Below are 25,140 nucleotides of genomic sequence, written 5' to 3' on the forward strand. Positions count from 1 at the left end.
TGAATGTGTACATATATACATCGATGTGTAAATACATATAGTAAGAACCATTTCATCGCTTGCGTTTTACCAATATCAACTACTACAGCTTCCCAAAGGACACAAAAATCTGTGTGTTTCCATTGAGTTTAGGAAATCAATGTAGGCAAAGAGAAGTCTCTATACGGCAACCAAAAAAAAACCGTCACAATGCTCTTAAGAAAGGATAAAATCACACTGTTTTGCTCTGAGAGAGAAGTGAGAAGCTGACAATGAGCAATAAAAACTGTATGAATTAACAATAGTCCTACATTAGTGACAGCACTGAAGGTGTTGAGAAAGAGGAGCATTTAAACACCCCTGAAAAGGAGCAAAAAGTAAGTATTATTTCCAGTCTTTGGCAGTATGCTCTATTTTTATTTGGAGGTCATGTCCCTTGGACCTAAGTACTTATCTTTCCAGATCATGGAGCTGAAACTCTAGAAACACTTCTTTTCCTGATTTGCCTTCTAAAAAGGCTAAAATCCCTGCCCACCCCACCCCCAATTCCACAGTGCCCACAGGCACACAGACTTACTCTGTTCTGACCTGACTTTTCCATGATGCCACTTTCTGGACATGGTCCTTAGTTTCTTTCTGTACAATATTATCTCTGCATGTTCATCTAGAGCTGGGGTTCCCAACCACAGCATGATTGACACTGTGGAGGCAACAGCCCTTGTTGGGGTAGGGAGCTGTCCTACACACTGTGGGGTGTTAGCAGCATCCCAGTAGGCACCAGTAGGTGCCTGTCACATTCCCACACCCAACTGTAATAGCCAAAAACGTCTCCAGCCACTGAAAATGTTTCCAGAGCAGAGGGAACAGGGTCCCTCTGAGAACTATAGAGATGGAATTTAACTGAAACATAACAAGAACTCAATAAATATTTGGTGGCCAAAAAGACAAATCGTGAAGAATGATCTCTAAGACTGGTCTGTGGTATGGCAGCGTTACCTGGGAGAAAGAAATGCATGAGGAAGCTTAATTTCTGGGCTCAGTTTTGCTTCTAATTAGTTGTGTGATATGCACCCATTTATTCATTCACTTATTCTACAAACACTAAGCACCCTATACATGTCACCCTGTGCTCTAACCGTTAAGAATATACAAGGAACAAGACAACAGTTCCTGGACTCCATGAAGCACATATACTACTGAAATGAGACAGGCAATAATAGTTTTTGGGTATCGGGTATCCAAACATCAGCATAATATCACTAGAAGATGCTATATAAATCATCAAACTATACTGCAGTTATTAAGCAGAAGTCATGACTGTTTTAGATGGAAGATCAGGAAAGGCTTCTTCAGGGGTATTTAAACTGCAGCCTGTTTGAAAAATCAACATTTCATTAAGAAATAAAAAGGCCAATTCTGCAAAGATCTAGAGTGAAGAGTATTCTCAACACAGGAAAGAGCAAGAGCAAAAGCCATAAGCATGAATGGATTTGCATTACCAGGAGCCACTGGAGGCTACTGGGAGGTTTTAAACAGGAGAAAGACGTATTCTGATTTGTTTGATTATTTTTCTGAAGGTATTTTGCTTGTTTTTTATAACTCAAACTTTAAATTCTTTTAAGTTTTGAATGAAGTAGGGTTGTTTCACATCCTTGTTAACTTGGGGGGGGGGTCAATATAAGATTTCTCCCCTCACGTGTGATCTCCCCTCACACTCTCCCACCACCAAAGCCCCCATATTGTCCACCACAGTCCTTTGCAGAGGAACATTTTCTGCTTTCGTTTCAAAAGGCCACACTAGTGCTGGCTGGAGAATCAATTGAAGTGAAATGGAGCAAAAGTGGGCGCAGGGAGACTCATGAGGAGGCAGTTGCAGCCAAAGGATGAGTGGTGAGTGACTCTGAACACGTCTTGGGCCCGTGGGGGAAGGGGGTTGGGGGAATCATTATCAAGGGCACCATATGAAAAGAGCCCCCCAAAAGAGCTTTGTGTTGAAATACTAAAATACAGCCCTCAAATTTATCTTCCAAAAAAAGTTTTCACAATCCTGGCCACAATGAACAGAAGTGATCCTCCAGTCAGAGCAAGAGGCCCAGGCGTTCAACCTCCTGTTTTACGAAAAGGAAAATTTCAGTTCAAGGAAATGAAGTGATTTACCCAGGACCAGTTGAAATAGCGACATTTAAGAGATCTAGAGCTCAGTATTTTAAAGAGTGCCAACATCTGTCACAATTTAAACTTTCTAGGTAAAAAAGCAATAGATGCATGATTTTCCCTTACAACCAAAAAAAGGGGAAATAAAATTCTAAAAAAGAGCAAAACTAGGATCACATGGTATCTTAGTGTGTCTGGCTGATTTCCCAAATTTATAGTGAATGTATAGTATAGAATGTGATATTCTTGGAGCCTTACTTGAATACAGAAGAGGTTGGGTTTGGGAGAATGTGTTGTCACTTTCAAAAGTCTTCAAAATACAAATACAAAGGCAGTTACAGCCAGGTCAAACTATTAAGTGCCTTGTTCTTTTCCCTAGGCTACTTCTGTACGTACATAAATCATGGTCATGGTTATAATCCAAATCAAAACAGGCTGAAAGTGTCCCTAAGAAATTCTGGGGTGCTGCACACGTGGTGTTCACACAGATTTGGCAACCCCTTCTGTTCTGTTTAAAGGCTCACATCAGTGCCTAGAGATCTGAGGCTACATCTACCAGTATACCTCTGGTGCCACGTGATTCCAGATTCGGGGAAAACTCAGAGCAAAAAGCCACTGTGCACCTTTCTTCCCATCCCACGGAGTGTTCTCTGGCCCAGGCCTCACCTGGGAGTCCTTCCAGAAACACTGGCCTTCCACAGCTGCATCTGTTCACCCCCTCTCTCCCTTTTCTCTTTGGTTTCCTGCAGTCCTTGACCAAGGAAAGCGCCTGGATGCTGCTTGGACAGTCCACTCCACTAAAGAATTAGACCTTTTGCTGAATGGGCTGTAACAGAATGAAAACCAGACCTACATGATCGCCCTGCATACGACTCACCGGCTGTCCATGTGCAGTGCCCAGGGTGGCTAACACATCAAGACACAGCGAAGTGTACCCGAGTCTTGGGAACTAGCAAAGTATGAATTACAGATATGCTCAAAATAATTTTGCTCTGTTGTCAGGACTGGTGAAGACCTCAAAATGCAGAGCACTCTGTGGCATATAAGAAGGGGACTCACAAATGCATTATTGCTTCTGTCTGGTTTGAAATGCAAAGTCTGCTTAAAGATGGGCTCCGTGACCCCCTCGAAGACCTTTCAGAATCCAATAACTAATTGCTTCTTGAAATTTTAAGAAAATAGCACTTACTTTTCCCAGCGCACTCTCCAGATGTGGGTCTATAATATATTCCCTAGAGATTTCACAAATAAAGATCTATCTATTAACAAAATTAAAAACAAACAAAAAGAACCCAAAAAAAAAGCCACCTGAGCTTTGGAAGAACATGGATAAAGAGAACAACAGAGTCTTGGCCACTAATGTTTTTAAACAGAAACAAATAATAATAAGAGGGTTAACCCTTCCCAAATTGAAGGGTACCTTTCATCAAAGCTGATGTTCATGAATTCCAAATTTTACACACCACTAATTAAAGGTAATTATTTATAAATATTTTATTTGAATATAATTACATATAATCATTAACTGAAAACCAAAACAGCAATGATAGATGGATCTCTCCAACAGAAGAAAAGCAGAGTCATTTACATATATACAGTCATTAAACAGAAGAAAGTCTGAGTGACAACCTGAAATCTAAACGCGGCTGCGAGCAGAGCTAAGGGCTGTGCTCCTGTGCTTAGGAAAGGCGATAGGGTGCCCAATGCTGCCATCTTCAGGTCACTCCTGGAAGGACACCCACTGGCAACACTGCAGTCTAGCCAAATGGCTATAATGAAAAATGAAGAGAACAGAGACTACACGCCCTGAAAACACACCAAAATATATACTGGTCCCACATGGTGATTTTGTAAAAGCATATGCTGTTAACATCCTACCTGCATTTGATTTCAGGTGCTTGGCACATAGTCCAACTAACAAGATGTAGTTTTCCAAGAATTCCTGATGGAAAAGAAATTTACTGTTCTCATTGCCCTCTTGGTCTTTTTGCCTCCCACTTCCCTTGCTCCCTGTATCCCTTGAAATAATTATAGAAACTCTTTCTAGGAGCCATTCTATGTCCTTTAATTGTATTAAAATGGTACTTATCCATGCCCAACAAGAAGCCCACACTGGTCAAGAAAGCAGCTCACACATCGTTTATTAAATGTCTGAGTGAATAAGTGAACAAGTGAGTGAGAGAGAGCATCAGTATTTTCTCTAGCACCTTCACTATAAATTTAATCTTTGCATACTAGTAGAATATATTTGAAAATAATCATATGTATCATTCCACATCTAGAATTCCAAGTAGCCAGGGAAGGCAGGAAATGAGATGTCAGCAAATATTTAGAAAAAGCCCTAATTGATATGTGCTAAGTTTGATTCACATTACAAATAAAAGAATCCGTATTCAGATCCACTTATTTTTATACCATTCAAACAAACTGTAGTTAGGGGACTTCCCAGGCCATATGCACCTTTGGAACAAGGACAAGAAGCACAACCAATTATTCAAAAAGCAATTCAAAATATGTATTGGACATATGAGCAAAGAATCTTAAAATACTTCCTTACCTGAGGTTATCACTAAAGGACAGAATTCAACTATGAATTAATATCCAGATAACAAGGAAATTTATCCAGAAGATTTCCTAGTTCAACAGTCTTTCACGTATGTTACAACTTACTAACTTATGTTACATCTTACTAACATGAGATAGAGCAGTTACTATTATTTCCATTTTGCAGATGAGAAAACTGAGACTCAAATGTTCAAGTGATTTGCCCAGCTTCCATGGTTGACTGCGCTAGGAGTCAAGTTCAAGAGTCCTGACTTCCAACCACACATTCTTTCCGCATCAGGGAGCACACTTACAGCTGCAGAGCCACGGCCCCGCCTGTCTCAGCAGCTCCTGTGAAATACTCTCAGAATGGAAATAAACAACATCACCCAGCCCGCCCCAGGTCCTACCCCCTCCACTGTGCTGCCTCAGCCCCCTCCTGTTCCATCCTTCCACTCTCCCAGCATCCCATGATGGAGCAAACAAAGTCAATGCCTGTAAAACTGGGCCCTCCAGAGCCTGCTCCCCCATGTCTAACAAGCTTGTGTTCTATTTGGGGCTGTGTCATAACAAAAGGCAGAATGGCACTCAGGGGGTGCTAACCTCAGGCCTGCAGCTCTCATAAGTGCAGATAAAAACGCAGAGAGGAGCCTCTGTCTTGCAGCCTTGCTTTCACGGTGTTTTCTCTAACATCTCTGCACCTTTGAACAATATGTCAAAGTATACACCTGAGCAATTGTTGAAAAAGTAAAGATAGTTCAAGATCCCCTCCCTCCGACCCCATCACCACTCAGCCCCAGACACTAGAATTTAACTCTCAACTACATCAAATTGCAGTTTACAAAGAGCAAGCTTCTTCTCACCTTTGCCTAAAATTCCCTTAATCTTGATTAAGTTGCAAAGAACAATAGAATTGGAAGAGGAATGGACTGGATTGTCCTGGACAAGATTATCCAGGAATGAACATGGTTGGAACAGGGATGAGGCTTTAGGGTAGAAATGTTAAGGCAGTAATACAAATCACTGCCGGAAAGGAAAATGAAAAAGGGGACTGTCGCACGAGCCATATGGAGACATCATTATGTCCTTTCCCTTCACTCGCTAAAACCTCATGAGGTGCTTCTCACAGACATCAAATTTTGCTGGTTTTTTGTTTTGTTTTGTTTTTTAACCATTAAACTGCACATAACACCAAGAGCTTCACATAAAAACAGATTACAGCAGGGTGCAGGGACAATCCCAATGCTGCTTGCAGACAAGTGTTTCTCCATCAGGGACTAGAAAGGGTCTCTGGGACTGACAGCAAGAGGAAGATTTTGCAGGCATGTGTATTCATTATTTTACTCCAGACCAATCCTCTAATCTTTGTAAAAGAGAGGGAGAGAGGGGGAGGGGGAGGGAGGGAGGGAGAGAAATGCTACAAACATAAGCAAAACAAGAGGCTGGTCTTAGCAGTCCTGTGGTTACAGCTGCTCCATAACCACAGGCCTCCTCTAGAAGTCTCCCCTGGCATTGGGGAGACTCCTCTCACCCCAGTACAGATTTTGACACCAGTTGCACTGACCCCCCAGCACCACTCCAAGCTGCCCTGAGGCTGTAGCTCCACCTACATTCCTGCTCTCCCATTTTATCATCAGCATCTAAACGGAAATCACCATCACACTCAGCAGGTCACATCAAAATCAAAATACGTTTTCATTTCGACTTATTAAATTCTACTGTACCAATTCTAGCTAAGATTAGGAAAGTAGCAAAATATATCCCCAAAATGGCCAGTATGGATAAAGACAAAACTAACATTAACACGAAAAATAAAATTTTTTACCACACCTCAAGCTTTTCCCTCCACCTTGAAATTGCAGTGTGCTTATCTATACTCTCTTATATAAAGAATAGGAGGTGTTGTGTTGGTCTTTGGAGAATGAATGGGATCTTAGAAAGGTTTCAGGAAGAGAAATTGCTGGAAAGCTACTATGGAGGGGGTGGGAAGCGGTGAAGCATGGGAAACCAAAATGAGCATAGTGGAGAGGGAGGCTTGTTAAAGGGTGGAACTCCCAGTCTCTGCTGGAAGTGGGAGAGGCTGCAGTTTGCCAGCCATTCGCCTAAAACCACAAGACAAAAGCAAAGATAGAAAAAGCAAGCTGGGGTTTCGGTAACTCTTGTCAGCTAGAAAAACAATGACCTGAATTGTGAAAACAGCATATATCTCTTAGGTTAAGAACAGCCATTGAATGAATTAAAATGTAAAAACCTAAGCTCTGAGGAAACATTGTGGCAAACCTTGTGGAAAATTGATCATCAAATATAAGAGGAACATCCATTGGAGGAAAAAAAAGTGTCAGCAGAAAACAACTTTTATTGGCAAATACATCGACACAGGCGATTTTCAGCGGCACTGTTTTAGTGGGGATTTTTCTTGTGTGTTTCTTAACTACCGTTTCCTGGAACTTTTTTGGTTGCTTTCAAAAATAAATGGGTGGTTTTATTCAAGTGGCCTCTGGCCATTTCTCTTTTATTGCCCCTTCTTCAGCTTATCTGAGAGCATTTCTACCTCAGAGAAGGCCACCTGACTTCTTGCTGTTTGACGGCACTAGCTTTTACATTACTTTACCTGTAACTTTTTTAATAAAAAAAATAATAATAATAAAGATTTCTTCTCCTCCCACCCTGGAACTAGCAGAAGTGCCAAGAATTCACTTAACAAGTGCCAACCAAGCAGTTGTTCCACCTCAAGATCCCTGAGGAGAATCTCGGTGTCCGACCACAGCGGCCACGTGGTGGCCCCTTTACAAACCTGCCCAGAACCACCTAGAGGAAAGGTTCATACTTCTTCATATAGCAGAAAAGATCCTCCAAGACCGGCGCCTGCCTCCTGGAGCCTCATCTCTCAAGCTCTCCCTCCCCATTACTCACCCCACGGGGAACTATTTGCAGTTGCACAGACTGACCCTCTTCCCCTCTGCACAGCGTTCCCACTCCTGGGCCTGACTCCTCGCCCGCCCGATACCCGATGCCCAATGCATTTGCCTAATTCCTGCCTGTCTGCCAGCTTAGCTGGCCCCCTTCATGCCCGTAGTGTCACACCTGGGCTAACCACACAGAAATGCCTGTCTTCTTGCCTAGGATCAGAACAGGGTGACGGGTTTTGTTGTGGCAGTGGTGGTTTAATGTCTGGTCTCTAGCATCCGGCCTACCGTGGAGCAAATGTTCTGTAAATATTAACAGAAAGGGAGAAAGTGATTCAGCAAGATGAGTTTCCCAGTGGGCCAAGGCAAACTGTCCAGGGCCCATCTTGCAGACCAGGAGCTGCTACCCTCAGCAAATTCGCCAAAATTCCAGGCTTTGAAAAGAGGGCCATCAAATCCATTGTCCTTACAGCCTAGGGAATAGAGTTCCTAGCCTGCCCAGACGCCCCTTCAACAGCAGCCAGAGGCTCACAGAGACCGATGGAAGGCAGGAGCCTGGCTCCTTGGAGCCTCAGGGGTGGGGCTGAAGGATCGCCCAGAGATGCTCCTCAGTCTCTTGGTTAAGTGACTTTTGGCCTCCTTCATTACAAGCTGAAACACAGAAAACCCACTAATTCCGACATCTGGATTGTCATCGGAAAATGTGGGGGATGCTGAAGGGAAGGAGTTTTTCAGTTCGCTGTTTCTAAAGGCTTCAGTCAACTGGAGACCAGCCAGGGAAAATGCTAAGTGTGCTGGTTCTGTGGGGGTGGAGGGGTTTGTCTGTGAGCTATTCAGGCACAGAATTGCCTCTGGACTCAGACTGCTCCGAATTAGCAGCTACAAGGAATTTCAAATGGCATCTCTGCCTAGACCTTCATTTAGCAGATGATGACACACACGATCAAACAGATGCTATTTTCTTCTAGAGATGAATTTGTGAGATGACCATCCATTCAATTCTCTGTTCCCCCAAATTCCATGGCTCTATAAAAAGAGCATTATGAATACAAATAGGCTTCCTTTTAATGCGTTTTGGACCTGCCGGTATTTCGAGTTTCATAAATCAAAAACTAGTTTCATATTCAGTAGTATTATTCCTTGGACCCTAGATAGAGTGCCTGAGTCTCAACGCAGCATCTCCATTACAAAGAGATTCACATAGTTTGGCTCTTCTTTAAAAGCAATTTCATCTTCTTCCAAACGACCCCTTGCTGAACTTATTACATAACTAGCCACCTTGGAATGGCTAAACTTCACTCCAGAGACACACACACACACACAAGTATACACACGCAGGCATGTGCACACACACACATGCACACCCTTCCTTTTCATGCCAGGTGCATGGATCAGCATTCCATTTCTGTATGTGCTTAATCTACTTTGCACCAAAGATCTACTTAAGCAAATGCTGTAGGTCTGGACATGCCAAGAACTGACTTTCATAACCTAAGCAATTCTGAGCTCCTTGAAGGAGAAGAAAACTGATGAGCACATTCACAGCCATTCATATCCTTTGGCATGCCCTAAAATGGTCTGCGCCGAATCACATATTCTCCCAGATGTGGTGATTTTAAAGGTCAGCTCTCGAAGGCTAGCACAAAAAATGAAGTTTTTACTGACTTCCCAGTGAGCTGTGGTTAGTCAGGACTGCCTTTGGGGGGTTGTTTTACTTTTATCCCCACATTACTAAAGGCAGAATCTTCCTGGATATTAGGGCTAAAAAGGACTTGCACTTTCTAGCTATTCCTTTGCAGGCAAAACCGGGACTCCTGGAAGATGATGATATTTCTGAAAATTGACAAGAAAGGTATGTTTAGCAGGGAAAGTCATTCTCACTGCTTGGTTGCACTGAGCACTCTTCTGAGTTTTTATTAATGAAGCCATGTTTCTTTTCTGGTCACTAACCATCATTTCTTCCATCATCATCACTCACACTCAAAGTCAGTGCTATCCAGAAACATGTGCAAATGGAGCTGAAAAGATTTAGCTGTGCATTGGGGTCCCTGTCACAGTTAGGGTCTATAGTAATTGAACCTCTGGCTAGTATTTCAGTTCAGTTGCGCTCCCAACCCTTAGCAACAGCCACTAACAACTCCCAGTGCTGAGTAAGCACTTAACATCACACTTACCACCACCCCAAGAGTCATACACTGTGAAAGGAATACAACATAGCAATTTGAGTACACTGACTTTGGAGGACACACCAAGGTTCACTACAGGTTATGGCATGAATCTATCACAGGAAAGTTACTTAGTCTTTCTGAGTCTTAGGGTCCTTGTCTGTAAAATGGAGAAAATAAAATAAATAATATTTATTGAATTCTCACTATGTGTCCCACTTCACCTTTGGGGAAAAGGAAACTTAGCTTAGGTAATACTGGCTAGTTGAGGGTTGATGAGACCACATGGAGTCTGTGGTGCCTGACCCCGGAGGTCGTATTGTTTGTATTATAGCACATTGAAGTCGTATTGTTTGTATTATACCGCATTGTCTACCCTCTGCTTCCAGTGATTCAATACTGTAGGCTCCTCAAATTGATGTTTATGTCATGTCTTTGACAGCTGAGCTTGGTAACAGGAAAGATGGGGGTATCTCTAGCTTGCCCGCAGCCACAATTCCATGCCTCATGTGGGCGTAGGTACCTGGATCTCTTGTGGCCCCTGATCAGCCACGTAACAAAACACAGGTCTGTCAGGAATCAGTGACAAGCAAACACCGTAAGCCATCATGGGAAGATACCAAGTCTTCCCAGTGGGAGGCAACACTGTAATTAGCCCAGTACAGGCAAGCTGACTACTACAAACGAGCCTGGGTTAGAAATCTCATACATCATGTTGACGCTAAGAAGTCATGTTACAAAGAACAAAACTAAATACTGCACAGGAGTGCTTTCAAATACAAACTGCTTACACTGAAGATCCATGATTTGATGGGCAAAATTAAAGGATTTGAGAAAATATAGTGGTAACTTATGAGAGTAAAAAACATATGATTTGAAATATTTCTGGTCTCATGACAAGCTGTTTTGCCAAAGTTATTCTCTGATTCTGTTTGCCAAGAGAACAGCAGTGAGTCCGCACAGCCTCGCATGCCTTTTCCTCTGTTCCCTCGCCCCTCCCTTCATCAGTTGAGGAGCGACAGGCAAGTGAGGGAAGAAGTTTCACTTTCCAATTCAGGACCATGTGTCCCATCTAATGGGCCAGCAACTCAGCTCTGGTCAATTATCTCCTTGATAAAGGCAGTCTGACTGCCAAGAAGGCTGGTCTTTTTAAGAGTCACTAGGAAGGCTGGCATTCATGTAACAATCCCTGGTGTGCAAATGCAGGCATGTAATTTTTTTTTAATTTAGGCAAAGTGTAGTTTAAAAATTCTTTTTCACAGACATTAGGTCAACTGGAGGATGCTGACTACAACCCTTTAGAGGACAACATGATTTAAGAAACAAATACTACTATTACAAAAATTTGCTTCCAGGACACTGAACAAGTGTGTCTACTACCTCACCTGGTCACAGATTGCACTGACACCCCAAAATACAGAAAAATGGTGTACTGGATCGTAAAAATCAAACTTCTCAGCTCCTGCCATTATTTTACTAGTCTTCTGTGTAGTCAAGTTACTTCACTTGCTGAGCCTCCCTTGAGTCATCTATAAAATGGGAATTCTCATACACTGTTGGTGGGAATGTAGAACAAACAATATGGAGATCTGCAAAATATTAAGAATAGATCTACCCTCTGATCCAACAATTCTCCTCTTAGTTATCTAAGAATTCAAAACCACTAATTTGAAGCAATACATACACTCCTGATGACATTGTATCACTACTTACAATAGCCAACATATGGAAGTGAGCTAAGTGCCCAAGGACAGATGAGTGAGTTACAAAGATACGTGAAACATGTAGGTATTTCTATGTGTGTATGTATGCATGCATGCATGCATGTACAGTGAAATACTATGCAGCTATAAAAAAAGGTCATTTCTTGGCCATTCACAATAGTATGAATGAAACTGAAAGAAGTTATATTAAGTGAAATAAGTCAGATAAAGAAAGACAAATATCAGGTGATTTGACTCATGTGAAATAGAAAGAAACAAAACAAAAGGTCAGAAAAAAAATCCTAGAGATCTGGCTACAGAACTGAGGCTACCAAAAGGGGAGAAAAGTGGAGGACAAAGTAAACTGTGGTAGAGGACTATGGGTATGTTGGTGGTGTGCATCGTATGGCAAGATCCATCTGAAGGGGTGTCAACGTATTCCTTTGAATCATATGCTGTGCTATAAATCAATGTTACTTCAATTGAAAAAGAAAAATCTGCTTTAAAAAATAAAATTAAAACTAATTACATGAGGGTTACTTTTTCTCACTGAATTTTTATTGAGTGTTAATTGTATTACAGCATGCTGTGAAAAGCAGGGGACTGTGCTGGGGATAATATGAGTCCTGCCTACATTGAAGTACCTTGTGAGATTCAAATGAGTTAACACAAGGCAAAAGCTAAATCAACTTAAGAACTGTAACCTAGGTGAAACTTGCCTGCTCTGGGATGATTAACACCATAGTTACCTTTGAGGCTGACTCTACAAAGAAATTACCTTCTAAGTGGGACACTGTGGGTTTAATTACAGGTCATCAGTTCCTGAACCCCGATATAAGGCACTTTCCGATATGCAGAAATCCCAGTGGGTTGCAAAAGTTATTAGTAAGCATATATTACCAGTTTGACTGCTGAGAAAAGTCTTCCCCCAGGAAACCACTTTTGATCATCCATCCCTGTCCCTGAATCTGACCTACTTATCGTCTTTCTAATTATTAAGTTATATTAAACACTTGCTCACTTACCTGACTCCTTACTCTACGGTAAGTCCCCAAGAAACAAGACTATGTCTACCTGTGTCACAGTAATTTCCAATGTCAGACACATAGTAGAATGCTCAATAAATTTCAATCAAAAGAATAAATAGGCTATAATTAGTTCTATCAGAACCATGAAAAAATATATTTGGATCCAGCCAAGTGATATATTTGCTAGAACACTTTTGCAGAAACATAGAAGCCAATGTCCCTTTTCTCACTGATTATAGTATTGACCTTTATCTTGGAAGAACTCAGCCTTCTCAGGTAGCTTTGAGGGGGAAAAAGGCAAACTCCAAAAAAAAGTTTTATGTGACCTAGCATTTAATGTTTCTGAAGTATGCCATCTTAAGAGATCTCCCTTGTTTTATGACAAGACTTTTTCCTTAATATTTATTTTTGATCTTTTCCTTTAAATTCTTAAATTTATAATGTTTTTTTAATAATAATTGGTAGCACAGCGGGTTAAAGCACAGCATCAAGAAGCTAAAACCACTTCAGCATGAGTTCGATCCCCGCCTGCCCCAGAGAAGACCACATGGCAGCAGACCTCTTCTGACCCGCCAGCTGCTCCCCTCAGCAGTGTACTTCGTCGATCTGCCTGTTCTGCTCCCCACTCTGTCTCTGGTGAATCCTCTCACCCTCCGCATCTCTGGCCTGTACCCCAGTTCTGTATGAATAAATAAATCTTTAAAATAAATAAATAAAATAATAATTTATTTTTACATCATTTTGTGCCTTTTCCCTCTCAGTCGTCATCCCCATAGGGACAAAAGATTTTTAAACTTTGCTAATTGGACACTAGCATAGGACCCTTGTGCACAAACACTGAGACCCATGTGAAATGCATTAAAACTACAGCAAACATCTTTGGAACTCTTTCAATAGCTGCTTTGCAAACTTTTATATCAATGCAGCTAACTTACAGCCCACTGTAAACACCTGACTTGAATTCTCAGAAACTTGAACACATAAGGAAGAACAGCCAAGATTTGCAACCCCAAATGCATTGCTTTCTTTAGCTATTAAGGGACTGTTGCATGTATCAATGAACAGCATCATTCCTAATCTGCCTGAAAAGTTGAGACAGGAATTCATATTTCATGTGCTTTCACAGGCACACACAACATTTACTCATTTGTTTTTCCAAGCTGTTTCCTTCCACTTGTTCTTCTTACTGTTCACTGGGGGGTGGAGTGAGGGAAAGGTGTGCTATTAGCTCAGTAGAGACCTCCTCAATCTCCACCGAGAAGCTTGACTACTTTTAGATGAGGCTTTACCTTTATTATTTATGACTAAAGCACTTTAGGTTGCAAAGCAGCATGCTGTCTGTGTCTTAACCCTTTGTAATATAAACTGCATCTTCAGCATTTAGAAGGCAAAACCTGAGTTGTTGAAGTTAGAGAACTACCGAAGGTCACACAAAAGAGTGGAAATTCTCCCCAGGAGACATTCCTGCATTGGAGTCTCACTGACATGGTCACCTAGATTATCTAAGAGTACATCATGTCAAATACACTAGCTGGCATTTACTGAAACTAATTTTTATAACACCTTATTCCATTAGTCTTTACCAGCTCCACAAGATTCCATTGCATGAATATTCTTATTCAAAGATGAAGAAACTGGGCTTAAATCACAGGGGTGCAAGGGGTGAAGTCACAGCACTATGAAGCTATCCAGAGCCACTGCAGCATGAGTTCAATCCCCTGGCCAGAGAGCTCACCCACCTGGTGCAGCAGCTTTCTCCTGTCTCACCCATTGCTCCCCTCAGCAGTATATTTCAGTCAATCTGCCTGTTCTGCTGCCCACTGTCTCTGGTTAATCCTCTCACCCACCCCCCACCCCCCTGCTCTCTGGCTGGTACCCCCAGGTCTTATATGCATAAATAAATAAATCTTTTTTTAAAAGTAATAAAATAATGATGAAGAAGCCAAGGCACAGAGAAATAACTTACCCAACACTACCCAGTCAGGAAGTGCTAGCTCCCAGATATGAAGCCAGGGGCCATAATCCTAAAGCCTGCCCTGTGACTTATCCTCTACACCATACTGCCTTGACAGCAGATCCTAAGGGGCTCAAGATCAAGGTCATCCAATATTGACAGACACAATAGGATCCACTGTTACTCCAACTTTCCTTTACCCCCTTGCACAATGATTACCTGAGATCACGTGTTCTGGCAAAGCTTGAGAATACATTTGTTATTGAAGGATATTTATGACCTTATTCGAAAAGAGACCATAGAAAAGGTGAATATTGATTACATACAGGTAGTACTCACTAGCAGACTTGACTAAAGTAAAATTTGAAAATTGAGGATTGAAGTGTATAAAAACATTTTTTTAATTAAAAGATGGTATCTGTTCACTTTTTTTTCCACAAAAAAAGGAAAGAAAGCAAACAAAACTCATTAACTACATATGATCACCAAAACTCTTTACAACTTATCTGAGTGAAAAGTCATAAACCCCATATTTCTAGAGTACTTGCAATTTATTCTTTCTTCTGTAGATGTAAAAGATAGTCCCTCTGACAGCACAAGTGTTTGATAAATGGATCAACACCTCATTGCTCCTTTTTCCAAAGCCAAGACTCCCTTTTACTAAATTCTTATTTGACGTGGCAAAATGACTTTCCAGAAAAACTAGGCTATAAACCAAAATGTTAACAGTGCTTATCGATGCTATGATGTTACAAATGATCTTTATATTTTTTCCTCACTTATCCATTTTTTTCAATTTTCTATAATGAATATGTGCCATTTTTGCAATAAAGAAGAAAAAACAAAGGTTTTTATAAGACTCTTTAGTTACAGAGTCCCCCAGTCGCCTGCATCTGCCTTCCCTTCATTGCTGAGGGAATGATATTTTATGGACACTATAAAGGACAGACTTTCAGATGGTGAAAAGAAAGATGAAGTCCCTCTCCCTCCACCCCACCTCCCACCAACGGGGGTGATTTATTCTTCCTAATCCTAATGCCGTTTCTTACTTACACCTGCCCTGGACCTAAACCCTCAAATGACAGCATTTATATTTTCTGGGAGACTTTCCCCAACAAGTATGAAATCCACCCATCAGAAATATTCCAGAAATGCCTGTCCTTATATAACAAGTATATAAAAATCTAAGCAAATTACAATATGTTTAAAAAGGGAGCAAAGAGATTTTTAATCACTGTTGTTCAATTTCAAGTGGTGTTTCTTATGGTACTTCCATTCATTATGGGGGTTTATAATGTACAGTAATACATTTTAAATCTACTAAATGTATTCTGGGTTTTTATTTCACAGTTCAGAAGAATGGCTTTGGAAATCCTTTTGACTCCTTTATTTGAAAACTACATTTGTGGAATGGGGTAATTAAATTCCTATAGTTCAATATAACATTACCTCTGCTATTCTAACTCATAAAAAAAAAAAATCCCAACCATCTTCTCTCAGCTTTTGCTAGAAATGGAATTATACCACAGAAATTTCTGTTAATACCAGTCTATGATTTTGAGAACCTACTCTATTGTGGTTAACAGAAAACTCCTTCTTTTGTATGTCTTTATGGAAATTAAACTGACTGCAGAAATCTTCAGTGCTTGCTGAATGCACTCTCGCTTACTCTGAGGGAGAAAACAAGAGAGGCTCCATGTAAGGGCATTTGAATCATAGGAGAAGTTAATGCTGGATGAAAAACTAAAGAATGTGGGCCTTGAAATGACTTTAAAATTATTCAATCAACAACACAGCTCCTTTGAAATAGTATTTGTGGGTAGTGGTGAGATGGAGTACCCTCACACCCAGGCAGGGACTGCATAGTGGCACAGCACAGCCACAAACACACTTCCTCTCATTTGTTCCTTGCTCAGCACAGCACAGTTGGAGAGTCTCACCATTTTTTTAAAAAGCATTTGAAGCGGGCCCTCCCTGGTGGTGCAGAGGGTTAAAGCACAGCATTGAGAATCTAAAGTCGCTTCTGCATGAGTTCAATTTCCTCCTGCCCTGGAGGTGACCACATGATGCAGCAGACCTCGCCTGACCCACTCCAGCTCGCTGCTCCCCTCAGCAGTGTACTTCCTCGATCTGCCTGTTCTGTTCCCCACTGTCTCTGGTGAAGCCTCTCACCGGTCCTGAGCCTCTGGCCTGTACCCCAGTTCTGTATGCACAAATAAATAAATCTTAAAAAAAAAAAAAAAGCATTTGAAGCACAGAGATAATGTAATTTGTCCCTACATACAAGGTTAGGAAGTCATAAAGGTGGCTTTCATATCATAAAGAAAAGAGAGGAGCCTCCCTCGTGGCGCAATGGGTTAAAACCAGCACTATGAAGCTACTGGCAGCCACTGAAGCACCATTTCAATCCCCAGCCAGGGAGCTGACCCACAAGGCATGGCAGACCTCTCTGGTCTGGCCCCCTGCTCCCCTCAGCAGTACATTTCAGTCAATCTGCCTGGCCCACTCCCCCTCTGTCTCTAGTGACTCCTCTCACTTCCCTCATCTCTAGTCTACAACCCAGCTCTTATATGTATAAATAAATACAAATAAATCTTTAAGAAGTTGACTTTAAAAAAATAAATAAACAACGTAGCGCTCACTTTTTAATTCCAAATAATGATGGTGTTCCCACCATCACAGAAAGAGATGATAAACATCGCATAATGGCCATGATGAATATCACAAGTGAAATACACAAACAGAACAAAACAGTCTCGGACCCAATATCAAAGTTCTCAAAAGAGAGTTTTAGTCCACAGGAAATGTGGTCTTGGGAGCACCTAAGTGGAAAAAGGACAAGGAAAGTGGTGGGGAAAATAATGAATAAGGACACAAGTTAATCTCTATGGAGCTAGTTAAAGAAATACAGTGTTACTTCCAAGAAAGCACTATTTTTCTACATACACATAAAAGTAAAAATAATGAGTTAGGATAGATATTATTCCGTTTTAATTAAGGTACTCCTGTAAATAATACACAAACTGATCATTCACCAAAACATCACAATTAAGAACGTATAAAAGTGCCTTCCTTCCAGTCTTTTGTCAGCTTTGTAGCAAATGATCCAAAGAGCTGAACTAGTTCAAAGACTCTCATGGAATAAACAAGCCTGGGGCTTATTTCAAGCTTTCTGTTGAGACACTAAATGGTGATTTTTTTTTTAAAGATTTATTTATTTATTCATACAGAACTGGGGTACAGGCCAGAGATGCGGAGGGTGAGAGGCATCTCACCCTCCAGGGACAGAGTGGGGAGCAGAACAGGCAGATCGACGAAGTACACTGCTGAGGGGAGCAGCAGGAGGGTGGGGGGGGGGTCTGCCACGCCATGTGGATCTCCTCCCAGGCAGGCAGGGATCGAACTCATGCGGAAATAGCTTAGGTTTCTCAATGCAGTGCTTTAACCTGCTGCGCCACCAGGGAGGGCCACTAAATGGTGATTTTTAATGTCAACCATCTTCAGAAAGAACTAGAGTTGGACATAGTATATGCAAGAGCCCTGCCCCCAGCCAGGTAGGCAAAGACATGAGACAAGCAAACAAGCTAATATTCTTCCTCAGCAGGCAGGAAAATATTAATTAGCAATTTATTAACTGAGGTTACTTCTACAATTGTACTTCTAATGTGAATTATTAGCTTAAGACTGACAGTACAGTTCATTACCACTCTCAGCATGACAAAGTATCAGTTGCACCTGAATATTCAAACTCGCTTGATTCAGAGCCATCAAAAGCCTCCAATCACTGCAAACTTTTTACTTGGAACAAATAAATTATTTGCTTTGATAAAATTCAAACAGAAGAATCCTATATTATTAATTCCTTACCAATTATTCCCTGATTCCCCCCAAAATAAATTGTCTTTATTAAGCTGGTGTGTGGGTCCCTATTCACAATGGATTCCAGCCTTTCAAAAGCCATTCACACCTATGTCTCCTCAGCTGTCCTCCTCAAATATTAACAGCATGGGATGCTAACATTCATTCACATATAAAGACCTGTGTGACCATTTAGGATTTTCTTAACTTTCAAGTTCACTTTTATCACATTTTAATAGCTCCAAAATGGAGCTTCATCTTACAAATAATGTCAAAACATTTTGCTAGCTAAGTCTTTTTCCCCCCCTTAAAAAATGTTGTTAAACTGGCCCTCCCTGGTGGCGCAGTGGGTTAAAGCACAGCACTGAGAACCTAAAGCTGCTTCCTCATGAGTTCGATTCCCACCGGTCCGGGAGGTAACCACATGGCGGGCAGACCTCTCCTGACCCGCCCGCTGCTCCCCTCAGCAGTGTACTTCCTCGATCTGCCTGTTCTGCTCCCCACTCTGTCTCTGGTGAAGCCTCTGACCGCCCCTGAGCCTCTGGCCTGTACCCCAGTTCTGTATGCACAAAAAAAAACTTTAAAAAAAAAAAAAAGGGCCCTCCCTGGTGGCACAGTGGGTTAAAGCACTGCACTAAGAAGCTGAAACCACTTCCACATGAGTTCGATTCCCATCTGCCCCGGAGGTGACCACATCGTGTGGCAGACCTCTCCTGACCCGCCCACTGCTCCCCTCAGCAGAGTACTTCGTTGATCTGCCTGTTCTGCCCCCCACTCTGTGTCTGGTGAAGTCTTTGGCCACCCCGAGTCTCTGGCCTGTACCCCAGTTCTGTATGCACAAATCTTTAAAAAAAAAATGTTGTTAAACTAAGGACATGTTTTACAATCAGTGGCACTTTAAAATGGAGGAAACTTAGTAAGTCTGGAAAGTAATTTTTTATTACTTATGTAGATTCAGTCTGCCTATTATCTTATCAAAGGCTTCTGAAAAGTGCTACACTTTAAAAAGCCAATCTCTCTATTTAATCCAGTTTTCCCAAATTTATTTGCCCCTGAATCCATCCATGTACAGAACTCATAGTAACATTTCATGCGACTAACATTCTGGAACATATTTAGGGAAAGACTGTTTATTCCTTCATTACTCTTGGCCAAGACATCTCTTCAGCATTATCAAGAGCCATGACAGAATCCCTTCAATCAAAAGAGGAAGGTAAAAATGTTGGGGTGGGGGAGGTCCACACAACTGAATGGATGACCTAACACTCTTGGTAGAGGGAAAATTCCAACTGGGCCAGAGGCCGATTTATTCTGCTTGGGAAACATCTGTGGTGTATTCATACTGATTGCTTTCTCCTACAAATGATACACAGCTTTGTCTGTTTCAAATGCCTTTATGATGTGAGAAATGAATAGATTGAATTGAAGCCATCTGCATCATAGGATGGGATGCACCATTTGGTGAAAGGCATCCCTTTACATTTTCTAACATTCAGGGAAGAAAAATCAATATTTCTAGGACTAGTTCCTAAATTTATCTGATCAGCAAATTTCTGTTTGTGCATTTCTGTGAAATTGAATAATATGTGTCATGTGGCAAAAAGCAGGCAGCAGGAGAGTGTGAGAGTAAACACACGAAACAGGACACTTCCAGAGGCAAGGGTCCATTTTGAGGTCCAGAGTGATCCTAAATCAACTTAACTCACACCACACAATTATTTATCTGCTAACACTCTGTTATGCTCTTTTCATACAAAGTATTGAAAGATGGAAATAAGTGACACAAGCTATGCAACCTCTGTCGACAGAAACGGTACGGGTGGAGGGGAAATGCTCTGAAAAATCAGACTTTCCACGCTAACTTATGTTATGACCTCCCTTTTTTGTATAATCATAATAATCAAAATATTCTGAGCAACCTTCAGCTTACAATTGGATTGCCTCAGCCTCATAAGGTGCTACCTGGCCCTGACAAGCAAGTACTGCACCAGGGTGAGAAATTCCTCTGGAAGTCAAAAGTCTCTCTCACTGCCAGACTGAGGAAAACCCAAATCTTATCACTCTATCTCAAGTAGCCCTCTATTCAGCTTCTCAATAACCACTCAAACTTCCTACTATCTAGTCTTTAGATATGGAAATTCACCCAAGTTGCCTATGCAGATCTAATCAGGTTTTCTACCATCTAGACTTCAAAAAAAAAAAAACTCACTTAAACTTTTTAACAAGTTTTTCAAGGAACCTTACCTTAATTAAATTTACAAGAAATTTCCTCTTCCTGCCCTCACTTTACTTTACCCCCTAGGATGTCTCTATGAGAATGAAAGCCTTTAAGTAGTAGATAATGTTTAAGGGACTTTATTTTGGTTAATCTTCACTGTGGTAAATATAGTAATATTAGTCTTAAGTTTTGTGAATCTATGTACCTATTTTAACCTTGATAGATGGATTTTAAAAATGTTATAATCTCAACTAAAGGTCAAAACGACCCCAGACTATTCTTAGCAAAAATGTGATTGTGATCTTAACCCATTTCATATACTAACGTCATCCCTCTTCCTGCTTGGAGTGTATAAAATAAACCTCTGCTAAAGGCGGAGCAGGAAGACTTGCACCCAACTCCCATTCCTGTGTCTTCCTCGCGCCTGCTCCCCTTTTTTCCCCTTTTCCCCTTTTTCTAGGGATCTCCGCTCGCTGACTCAGTTCCCACCTTGAGACCCTGCCTGTTCTGCCCCCCAATATTCCGTGATTGGTGACAAAGAGTGTCTGACAAATAAGGCTGAAAGAGTGCCATGCACCTTTTGAAAGACATAGTCACCACTGTCCACCGACCCACTTGCACCAGTGGCCTGCTTCTCTTGTGCCAAGAGCATCAGCATTGCCTGCAATCTTGCCCAAAATGCTAGTCCTCAGGTCCACTCCAGACCTGCTGGACCAAAATTTGTATCTTAACAATATTCCTGGATGGTTAAATATGCATTACAGTTTCGAAAGCACTGACCTAGGAGATCTAACACTTGCCTGGCTTCCTATTAACTATTGATCAGGGTGCTGTAAAGTTAGGTGCTTACTTGTGAAGATTAATAAGTTGTGCTATTTTGTCCACTGGACATGCAAAAAACCTATGCTTATTTTGGTTTTTTGCTCTGGAAAAGATAAAACATTTTTCACCTTGTTCTAAGATTCTTCCTTTCAGTGATTCTATGGTCTCAGCCACTCAAATTCTTCCTTGAAGTAAACTCCATCCTCCATTTCCCCCACCAACAGTTAAATAAATCCTTGATCCATGCTCAGTGCATATGAATAACAATCCTGCTTGCAACTATTTAAAGTTATAGTTCAAAACCACTCACTCTTGACTTCAGTAGGAGACTCACCTCTAGCAAACACTCCCAAAGCCATCTTTTTTGGGAAAGATAGTCAGTTGTCCAGCAAGCATTGAGCATATCTGCTAATATGCAAAGATGCATCTGAGGGAGCTTGGTTTAGTCTAAGACATAATCCAACTTGATACTACAGCTGCCAATGAAAGCCTACAGTTCTGTTTGAAAACATAATGTAGCCAGAGAACATTTTGCTTTAATTTTTCAGTTTGGAGGCATTTAGGTGTGACGAGTATTCAGGACTCCACAGGCTGCAACACCCCTTACTCCTTTATATTGGGCTGCTTCACGTGGTTTGCTACCTATCTGGCCCCTGAAGGCACTGAAGTTTACAACCATCCAAGAGACACTAGTGTATTAAATCCAGTGAAGCCAGCCCTACAGTGGGAAAAGACAAGCCTCAAAATTATAACGGATGCTAACTGGCCCTTACTGGGAGGTTTGCATATCTGTCAGGCATAGCCCCTGGACAGCTAGGATGAGCATGGGAAGAGTGCAGCTGACAAAATCAGGGGCCTTATTCATTATCTACCAGAGAGCAAATTTATTTACATGCACAACAATGCACTTAAAATACTTTTACCAAGCATCAACACCAATTTCCTCAAATGCAAAAGAGTTTCATTTAAATGAAACCATTGCTCCTCTGCTCAAAACAGCAGAGATACCTTCAATCTCAAAACTGAGTATTATTAAAATGTCAAAATAAATATTGTGCCAAAATATAGCACACAGAGGCAGTAGCTACAGACAATAGCCTGGTCCTTCTGAGATCTGACCCAAAAGTCCAAAATTGGCTTTTGACAAAACAGAGTTTGGTGGTGCCAATTAGCCCTAGTAAAGGCTATTTTCTTCCTTAGATGGATTTGTGAACAGCACATCACAGAATGTTTTAAGTGTCTGTTTTTACTAAGCATGATTCTCTTTTTCATAAGTGCTTAAATTCACTAAACACGGGAAAAGCAAGCACTACATAAACAGAGTCATTAATAATATAAATCTCACCTAGGGTGAGAGAATAATATGGCCTGTCTCATTGTTCTGCATAAATAGTGATTTCTGTGCTTTTCCATTTGTCCTCTCTATGGATTTTTCTCCTTTGGTACATCTCATCTCTCATTTTACTCTAGTACTTCTTCAGAGGACTTAATGGGAACAACTTTGAGGAAATCAGCTAGTAATACCCCCATTTCTCATCTGGACAGCTAAGAGGCTAAGCTTCCCACCACTATCCCCCCAATGCGGGATTCCTAGCCCTGCTGGTGAGGCCTTCGCTCTTAATCTCTCACTCTTTGCCACTGGGTCGTTAAATTGGCCTTCAAGCTTCAGTCCTTAGTGTGAAGGTCATTAATATGCATGTCATCCATTAAGTTGTTTATTCCAGGGTTTACTTTGAAATTGCCTGGCTGGATGCTAACTGTGCCTTCTTTTAAGATCATTTTCCAGCAGTTTTCCATTCGCTTTGTTTTTAACAGAGTGATCAGATGTGGTTCTAGAAATCAGCAGCAGTTTTAGTATCATTTCAGGAAAAATCTCCCCAGTCTTTTCACACCGTGAGTCTACCTCCTCCATACTCTCCACATCACACAGAATAAGCTTTTCAAATTTCTCTTTGGTCTGCAAAACACGTTTCAAAGGAAATATGCGGTCTACAAAATAGGAAAGAATGGGAACCACAAGGCTTGTGAGAGACAGAAAAATCAAAGGCAGTTGGGTGGGGGTTCAGGTGATGCTGGAGAAAGAGAAACAAGATCAGACAAAACCGAAGTGACACCCCTCTATCCCACCTCCCTGCAATATGCCGCTGCATTTAGAAAACAGTTGAAATCTTTTGGGCTGAAGTCTCTTGTAAGTTGACACTCTTTCGATTACCTTTTTGGGGGGGGGTGGCAAGGCCATGACAAGATTCCAGACAGGTCAGCTGCCTGGGGACCCGTGATCCTCCCTAAACTGTCCTACTTATTTCCCACATCGAGAAGCCCTCTGTCTGCTTGGCTCCCACCCCAATTAAAAATCCTGCTCTCCAGCACTGAACTCAAATTCACATGCACTTGGGAGAGTCCCCTTAAATCTATTCCTCTTACATGTTTGCTCATGTGACGAATAAAAACTGATACTAAGGCTGGGTTTTTCTGTATTTTGGAGAACTAGATCGTAGGTTTCATGCAGCAAGTACTACCATCTGTCTTGTCTACCCCTACACTTTACAGTACCAGACTGTTCACCACTTAAAGAATATCTGTTAACTTGAACTGGCTTTTTTAGAAAAGCAGGTAGATTCCAAGGAAAGGACAATGGGGAAAAAAAGAGGGAGGATGACAGAGAGAAACATGATTAATGTCCTCGTGATCTCTAACAGCAGGAAATGTTTTTATTAGTGGTTGGAGCTAAGGCAACCCATGGCCAAGGGTATTAGAGTCATGCTAAGGATTGCAAGTTCCTAAAGAAAACTAACTCATCCTACAAATGCACTGGCACTAGTAAAATTGGTTTCAAAGTTCCAATATTAGATTTTTGCTTGCAAGTATAAAAATAGAAACAAAGAGAATTGACACTACCCCACATAAAGATGCCTATAATACCTGATCCCCACAATTTGTGTCTCTGTTACCGTTGCAAAGAGATGTAGGGTCTGCACCTTGAGAAAGGGTGAAATTTTCAGAGGTTTTCAATCTAATGCCAGGAGTTCGTAAAAGCAAGACACCTTGTGTGCCCTCCCTGGTGGCGCAGCGGGTGAAAGCGCAGCACTAAGAAGCTAAAGCCACTTCCTCATGAGTTCAATCCCCACCCTGGAGGTGACCCACATGGTGCGGCAGACCTCTCCTGACCCTCCCGCTGCTCCCCTCAGCAGTGTACTTGGTCAGTTGGCCTGTTCTGCTCCCCACTCCGTCTGTGGTGAATCCTCTCACTGCCCCTGCCCCTCTGGCCTGTACCCCAGTTCTGTAGGCATAAATAAGTCTTTAAAAAAAAAAAAAAGCAAGACACCGCCCCCAGTTACATAGTCAGAGATGGGACAATGGAAGAAAGACCAGAGAAAGGCAAAAGATGAATGTGCCAGGAGCCACAAGCCAGTGCCTATATGCAAGCTCAGAAGCTGCAAGAAGTAAGGGTACAGGTTTCCTTTAGAGCCTCCAGAGGGGATCACAGTCCCACTAATCCCAAGATGTTAGCCCACTGACAACTACTGGACTTCTAATCTTCTGAAACCATAATATAATTAGTGTGCAGTTTTTAAGCCACATGTGATTTGTATGGCAGCAACAGAAAAACAATACTAGAGGTGGCCTTTGGCTTCCACATGTCCCTCAAAATTGGTGAGCAGCAACCTCCTCAATTCCAGAAAGATTTTTTAGTACGGTTGAAATTGTCCTCTATTCCCTCTTTACCACTTGACTGGCTTTTTCTCATCTTTCCAGAATTAGCACAACTTTCCTCTGAAAAATGTAAGTTTATTTATCAAGGCTACATA

General features: G+C 41.5%; 1 protein-coding gene across 1 annotated transcript in view; it reads right to left on the reverse strand.

Annotated features, from left to right (window-relative positions):
* Positions 1 to 25,140, reverse strand: part of TPH2 (tryptophan hydroxylase 2) — a 101,583-nt gene that overhangs the window by 12,861 nt on the left and 63,582 nt on the right. The gene's annotated exons all lie outside the window — the stretch shown is intronic.

This window comes from Condylura cristata, unplaced genomic scaffold, assembly GCF_000260355.1.
Source record: "Condylura cristata isolate star-nosed mole 26May11 unplaced genomic scaffold, ConCri1.0 scaffold00004, whole genome shotgun sequence".
NCBI classification, from domain to species: domain Eukaryota; kingdom Metazoa; phylum Chordata; class Mammalia; order Eulipotyphla; family Talpidae; genus Condylura; species Condylura cristata.